Source organism: Numenius arquata, chromosome 1, assembly GCF_964106895.1.
Source record: "Numenius arquata chromosome 1, bNumArq3.hap1.1, whole genome shotgun sequence".
In the NCBI taxonomy this organism is placed as follows: Eukaryota; Metazoa; Chordata; class Aves; order Charadriiformes; family Scolopacidae; genus Numenius; species Numenius arquata.
Genome location: NC_133576.1, coordinates 16,288,442 through 16,296,862, shown reverse-complemented (window position 1 = coordinate 16,296,862; position 8,421 = coordinate 16,288,442).

The following is an 8,421-nucleotide window of genomic DNA, read 5'->3' as shown; positions in this document are numbered from 1 at the left end:
GTGTGAATTAAAGTCCTATGTAAATAAATTAAAAAAGACTGATAATGTTCATATAAAGAAAATCAGGTAAGACAGAAATTCAGCTAGATCATCTTGGTCCCACAATTATCTTATTGATTACAGTTTTGTGTTGGAGGGCGTTCTGTGTATTTTTCCCCAGTATGTTTTTTTTAATTCAATTTAACATTTTGACACTCCTCCACACTGTTCTAAGGTTTTCGATATGTTATTCACAGTACCGCTCTGGTTTATTTTTGGAATATTTACTCTTGATCTAGGAATTAGTAATGCTTGTGACCAGATATCATAGCTATATTTTAGAGAAGGGCACGGAGAGGAAGAAGAGGTGTTTATGTAAGTAGAGATTTAGATCCAAGGCTGGAGAGAGAAGTTGGCAACATGTAAACAGTATGAGGCCTCAAATGCAGAAGAAATAGTGCTCAAAGGCAAAAGCAAGAGGAAACTAAGGCAGTGTAAATGTGCAGACACGTAGCGTATTGGATAGATGCTTGCTGCATGAATGTGAAAAAATGAAAAGATGCAATGAGATAGAGGAGATTTTGGAAGAGAGCAACCTGTCTTCTAAGGAAGAAAAGTCCTACATTAAGTAGGACAATGAAAGGTCTCTGCCATTCCTACAGGAATTCATTTGGAACCAGAAGTTAGATAGCTTTTGGTAGGCAAATATTATTTAAGATGTCATTAAGACACTTTGGGAGCAACTTCCTTGTTAAAGCCTAAGGTTCTATGTACAAGTCAGGGGCTTATATGAGAAGGTGTTGTGGGTTGACCTTGGGTGGCCTCCAGGTGCCCACCAACCCACTCTATCACTCCCGTCCTCAACTGGACAAGAGGAGAAGAATACAACAAAAGGCTTGTGGGTTGAGATAAGGACAGGGAGATCACTCAGCAAGTACTGTAAAGGGCAAAACAAGACAGTCTTTTGGGCAGTGGCATGGTTTATAGGGTGTGTTTCCAGCCAACTGGTAGTTGCTTCCACCGTGGTGAGTATGTAGCGCTTGCCTTGGCATGTCTTTGGCAGTGGTCCAGTACAGTCAGTTTGCCAGGCCTCACCTCTCTTTTATTCCAGGGAGAAATCTCTAGGCTAGTTGGATGGCTTTCACTTCTGCAAACTGACTTGACTCACCTTCTCCTTCAGTGGCTTCATCAACTTCCTATGTGGGATTCCACACTGCAGATTTCCATTTCTCATGGTTTCCTACAACACAATAGGATCCATCAGTAAACAGAGTACAATGCCTTTCATCTTCTGATAACTCATTAGATGGTTGTGCCTCTGGGGCACTAGCCACATCCTCAGGCAATACTCCAAAAACTCTGCCTACTGGACAGTCCATGATCTCTTCCAGGGTTCCTGGGTGGTTGGGTTTCCCCTGTCAGGCCAGCTGCATGATCAACCCTACCCACTTACTCCATATAGTGCTGGTTGCGTGATGTGTAGAGGGGATGTTTCCTTTGCACATCCAGTTAGCACAGGCAGTCGTGGTGCCAAGAGGAGATTTGTGGTGGGAGTCAGACACAGACCAATATGATCGTGCTGAAGCAGGGACTCGGACACAGACCAATATGATCATGCTGAAGCCGTTTAATTAAAACACTTAAACCATTATATACTTTACTACAATGTGGGTTAGCTCCATGTTCTGTGCTCATTGGCTTCTAAACTTATACACACAAACTATTATTGGTTAAACACAGCTGTAACTTAGTATCTACACTATGTTACTGTTTATGCCAATTCAATCTTTTACGAATACACATTCAGCATCTGTTGAGGAGTAGCAGTTTCCTCTTTCATGTTGACCTTCAGACTGTACTAGCTTGTTCCGTATTTCGTATCTCTTCTGTTACACAAAGTTCATAAGCTCATCAGTTCAACGTGTCTGTTGCTTTCCAAAAAGTTTCCCACAGAGATTTGCTTCTGTACCAACAATTTCTGAAGCAGTTTGAACCCCTTCATATGCTGCTAGTTTTCAGTTGGGGTGCAGTGGACTTCTGATCCTTGATATCCCTGGCTCCAAAACACTAGCGGTCAACCTCAGGTTTCTCCTGATGATTTCTGCCAGAGGCTCCAGGTGAGACCATTCCTGGGCCACAGTGTAGAGTACATTTTGCACATCTGGTGCTATACAGACAGGCCCAAGAGCTACCACATGAGCTATCTCCTGTTTGATCTGCTCAAAGGCTTGTTGTTTGTCAAGGCCCCACTCAAAACAGTTCTTCTTTCAGATTACTTGGTAGAGAGGGTTCACCATCTGACTATAACTGTTAGCTGGTGCAGACATAGTTGCTATCTTTGATCATATCCATAACGATATGGCAACATACAGAAATCTGAGGAGGACTGAGTCTGGGAAGTACTGCGACAGTTCCTTCTTCTGTCTTGTGAAAGTTCTGCTACAGGCAACAGAACTTGGAAAGTGAGATATGTGAAGTCTGTGGCAAGACATGACTGAAAACATAGATTTACCACAAGAACTGAAAAGTACTTTATTTCTTATTCACTGGAGCCTGTCCTCTCAGTTACACGTTGAGAGTCATGATCCCATGACAGAGGAATTGATCCCAAGAAAGGCCAGAGTGGGACAGAGGATGAGCTGGATGGAGAAATATTGCATATAGAGGGAGGAAAATTGTTAGGGCTTACTGGCTGCATCAGTCAGAAATGTAGCATGCATTTGATGGAAAGGAAGAGAAGGAGAGAAGGAGGGCGATAAATTGATTGTGATAGCTGAAGCTGAAGCCTGAGACATAGCTGAAGATGAAGATGTTGCCAACAAGGTGCAACTAAAGGCACACTTTCAGTAAGTGTACTTTTCCATACAGCAGCAGAGAAAACTCAGGCATTGTTGGTTTAAGGTGCCATGCAGAGCCATCACAGCCTTCTTGGAGACTGGACTTTCCCTGTCTTCTGTGTTCTGAGAGAACAGATCTGGGCTCTGCCTGTGGTTTTCAGTGTGGGTGACCCATTTGATGTTAATTATCATAATGTCATCAGATGTTATTTGACAAAGGCTCAGTCTGTGATCTGCTCTGTTTGAAGTGGTTTTACTCAGCCTTAAAAGTCCTTGCTGACAGTAGATTCCATCCTAATAGCTCATTCGACAGGAAGTGCTGGAGCTGTAAAGCTGGATTTTAATTATCAAGATGCAAACAAATTAAATTCTTTCCAGGAACTTCATTTCCAATGACAACATGAATATCAGAGTTCTGGAACCTCAGCCCGTATAAACTTCTTGACTTGGTTCTCTTGACTTCTCATGGAGCTACCATGACTTTCTCCATGTGAGAATTCTCTCTTCTCTCTCTTTCTACATCAGCTAAGGATCCTAACTAAATCTTCTGACCATACAGATAGCTCAACAGGCTGCACATAAATGAGTAAATCCAGTTATCTCTGAAGCTAGGAATGGTTCTGGAAAAGCATCACGATTCTCTGTGTACTGACAGATGTTTTATTCACTGAGTAAGTACTCACCCCAGCAATGAAATACAATGGTTTTGTCTGACAATTTGTCAAGGAAATGAAATTAAGGCTGGATTACATTATGCAATGGCCTTGTTCGATGTATATGGCAGTAAAACCACTTTAATTCTTTCAGAGATAGCAGTGTGTGTCACACTTGTCAGTGAATTTCCTGCCTTTTGATGACCTGTTTTGGTACCTAGAAATTGTTACATTTGTAATGAAGGAAAAATAATTTCATAAGTTTTATTTGCATACTTTGTAACAAAATACATTAATTTTGCATATAGGGGTGTGCGAAAGAGAAAGCAAAAGTATTGGCTAGCATCACTTCTTGTGTGGGCAGATGCAAAACTTCTCCTGTATCCACTTTGCTGACGCACTTTACTGGCTGGTCCTCCGACTATTCCAGTTCTTAACTCAAAAGAGTTCATCCAGTCTACCTGAAATATGATTGACTTGCCCATGATTTGCCCAAAATTTGATTGTCTGAATGGTTCCAATTGCAGATTTTTTAATTTCAGCTCTTGATTTCCGCATGCCATGAAGGGCAATGTGCCGCAGTCATTTCTTAGCCCATTGGTCCCACCACATGGCAATTCCCTGAGTAGAATGGCATAATAGGGTAGGCTGGCTATGGAGATAAAATATATAAATTTTGTAGCAGTAAAGTGACATAGGACGCTTATAAAGCCGCTTCCTGGTTGTTCTGTGGTTGGGTGCTGTTTATTGCTGGAAACACCCACACACCTGAAAGTCCTGAGGAGAATATGGTTTCTTTTACACAACTCCTACTGTAGGGTAGGTAAGGCTGAGGTGATGCCCACGTTCCCAGAGTCCCTCTCCCTTCAGAGAAGCTTGCATTTAATAGCAAGACTGAAATTGGAGGACCTGACTTTGAATTCTCAGCTCTTGTGCACCCTTTATACACATTTGTAGGTAAATAAAACACTACTCATGTTTCAGGGTATTTCTGGGTGTACTGGATGTAGGGGATAAATGTACTAAACACTTCCCTGCAGCATAGTCTGAAATTCGGCTTCCCATCACTCCTTGGATTCCTGTCTCAGTAGCTTCTGTGGCTCATGTCCATGCTGTACAGTTGCTGACACTGCAGAGCTCCCTCAGCTGGCTTTGAGCTAGCTTCAGAAATAGAAGTCAAGCCAGCACAGCACTGCACCAAGCCAGGGCACAGCAACTTGTTCATGCAACTAATTGCTACCCAGTAGGGATGAATGGTTCCATCCAGTGCAACGCAATGACATATCAACTTACTTGGAGCTAGTTCTGGGTTCACTAACATATGCAGAGGGCACACAGCTCCTGCTGGTATGAAATGTTGTGGCTCTCTTGATAATTGGCAGTAAGATCACTAAAATGCACGATGTTCACCTGCCCTGAACTCCTGCACAGGTCGGAATGGCTAGGAGCTTCACCTTGCGATTATGTTGTGGTTACATTCTAGCCTACCTCCCAACAAGGCTTCCCTTGAACCCTGCTCCAAATTGGGCAGAGAAAACTGGGCTTACTTCGACAAGTGCACCGAGAGCACATGACTGAAAAGCGGGGAGGAAGTGACTCATCGGACCGGATGAGCTGAGGCAGATGTTTGGTAAGAGGAAAGGAGCAGGAACCTCCCAATGAATCCTAGCTCCCTTCTCTGCTGGAGGCCCAAAGCATTGGAGTTAGCCTCTCTTTTCTTTGGTCAGGAGGTTGCACAGAAATAAGTAATTGTTAAGGGGCTGCTAGAACAACAGGAACATGTTTCACTTCTGTGGTTCCTTAAAATGCTGAAATCCTTGGTTTGAGGAATGAACAGGATGTCTTTACTTGACAGCAATGCCTGAGGCTGACTGTTTTCCCAATGGAGATGTGTCCTCGTAAACTCCCAGTCAAGGGTGGGCAAGCTAAGGATATGAAGGAGAAAGTTCTGCATTTGTACACCATTTGCCACACTTCTGATGATGTGGCCTGGAAATCCACTAGCTCACCTAGGTTGGGACTAACCTCTGCACTACTCTGCATGTTGTGCTGTGTCTATCATCCCCAGTGTGGCTGCACAGAATACCGAGGCTGTATGCAATACATCCTCTATTATTTCAAGTAGCTGGAGTAAGGAAACATGAGAACTCTGTGGGAAATTCTTCCCTGACATAAATCAATGGAAGTTAGTGGAAAGAAGCTGGTGTATGGAGACATTTTCAGGGTATAGAGGCATTTATTTCATTTTCTGCAACAGATGCTACACATGTAAGCAGAAGCAGGAGATTCTGCCTGATTTGCAGTTTGGACGGTTATTTCTGCCGTATTTTGCTTCGTAAACAGCAGTAAGGGTGAGAGAAGATGGTTCTAATAGAAATTAGAAATAGTTTCTAGGGAAGAAATTAAAGTCCAGCATCAGATCATTCACAGAAAGGAGCAAGACACTTTGTAAACTTCAGGAGATAGGTATTGGTTTAAATGACAGTACATAAAGCTTAGTATGTTTCAATACTGTACCTGCATTGTTCTAATTTCTAATGTTTCCACAGTTCATGATTATCTAATATTTTATGGAGTCGTGCTTGTTTTCTTATTTCAGTAGTATCTGGTGATAAGGACATACGCAGACTATTTTTGCAGTGAATGAAAAGTTACTTCGTTCTTGCCTTGAAGTTGGTATGAGGTGAGGTGAGGTGAGGCATCCTGCTGTTCTTGCATTGTGGGGATCAGGGAAAACAGAAACTAATTTCTAGTCATAATATTATAATAATAATAATAATTAGCTATCCAAGATTGAAGCCTAATCTTTTTGCTTTTGTTCTAAAAACTTTGGTTTCTCTCCCTTTCTATTCAGGCTGCATTTAACATCATCTGAAGAAAAAACAGAAGGAAGTAAAGAGAAACATATGATTCAAGTCTGAAATAGCTGATGGTGGTGGGATTTGCTAATATATGACCAGGTTTTTAAGACTACTCTGAAATGATAGACTGTAGTTTAGGAGAGATTTCTGTGCAAAACATATTCCCCACTACACTTGGAGAAAGATATGGAACTAAAAGTGTTTCCAGCTCTGAACATTTCCTGTAACTTTAAAAAGCTAAAGTCTTTCCAAAGCGTGTTCAAGGCATGCAATAATGAGACTTGTATGTGGGTGTGTGTATTGCTCGTTACTATCTATAGGTAATTTCAGTCAATCATGGACTGTTTATGTGTAGGAAAGTCACAATATTGATTAAAATATATGCTAGGTTCATTGTCATTTTCTGCACCTGCATCAAAAGGGCTCCCCAAATACAGCTATACTTCCACAGAGAATTAGCAAAACCTCAAGTGGGTCATTTAAAATTATTATTTTCAGCATTTTACTTTTCAACACTAGAGAGGAAACCTCTCTCACTTCCTCTGGTTTATTAGCATAGCCTGTCTTCTCTAGGAAGTTCTGCTTAGCACAGAGACATTCACAAAAATCTCACAGCTCAAGATCATTCTTAAACTATATAAATAACACTGAGATGCACCATGACATTTATCCATCAGGAACACAGCAGTCATGGAGAGCTGAAATTAGTCTTTTTTTCATAAAACAGCCATCAGGAGACCATGCTAAATCAGCATTGCATTAAAACTTTTGAACAGATGAAAGTAGAACTTCAAGGGACAGGAGATAGAGGCAGGCATCTTTCCTCCAGCCTCACTAACCCTTCCACATTGTCTGAGTGATCTGACCTCACAAGTGAGGTATGGGCGTTGCAGAACTTTTTCCTAGGGCACTTATCTCCACAGCCAAAGCAAGTAGTGTAGAAATTTCTGTGACTCCTTCCTTCTCTCTGACTGCCTCTCCTTGGCAAAACCCCATTCCTTCTCCCCTCTACCCCTGTGACCCACTGACCCATTCTCCTACATTGCTTGGAAAGTGCCACCAGCTGGGATATAGGAGTCTGCACCTTACTTTGCACTGATGGAGCAGAGAAGACATGAGAGAGAGAGAGAGATGGCATCCCATTTCACAAGATGGGATGTTGAGATGAAAAGAGAGACAAGAGAGGCTGAATGGAGCACACAGTGAGGCATGATGTGCAGAATGGGGCACTGAGATAGTATTGTGTGTACTATGTGATACTACATTAACGTTAGTGGTTAATAGCTGCAACTGGGACATGGTTGTACTGTGTGCCTGTTTCCCAACAGTGTTGAGTGCAGCTTTGTCTAATCTGGTTGAACAGTGGGACTAGAGATAGGAAAGAAAGCTTTCCTTTTTAGGTTCACCACCATCAAATGGACCAAGAGCATTCAGTGATATATCTTGTCCTGAAAAGGACTAATGTTTCAAGCTAAATTGAGGACAAATTCATTAGTTTCAGTGATATTTTGCCTCAAGGTTTTAAGTACCTTCTGTGAAAGAAACTGACATAAACTTGATCTGCACATATTAATTTCCTCCACTGTATCAAGACATCCCTTCTGGGAAGATGCAATCCTTTGGTTGGATAGCTGTAATAGCATATGAACAAACAAGTAAATGGAAAGATGGGAGATTTAAAATGTGATCTGATCACCACATGCAAGTATGTGCACAGGGCAAACGTGCAGGTGGTAAAGGACTTTTTCACTCAGTGAAAAAGATGCAACATTCACCAAGCTACAGCCAGTCAAATTCAAACTATAAATCAGGCATGTATTTTTAACAGTGAGCATGACTAAGCATTGGACCAAACTACTGTAGGAAGTGACGATTCCCATGCCTCGTTTCCTTCAAGTAAAGGCTAGCTGCCTTCTTAGAAAAAGTGCTTTACTGGAGCCTGGGTTATCTCACCACAGAGAATGAGTACTAGTAGCACCTCTACTGAGATGAAGAACAGGATACACGTGAAATTTGAAACACCCTTTATTCATACCTATTCACTTCTCCCAGAATCGATTCTAAACACTTTAGTGAATTGTATAGCAGTGA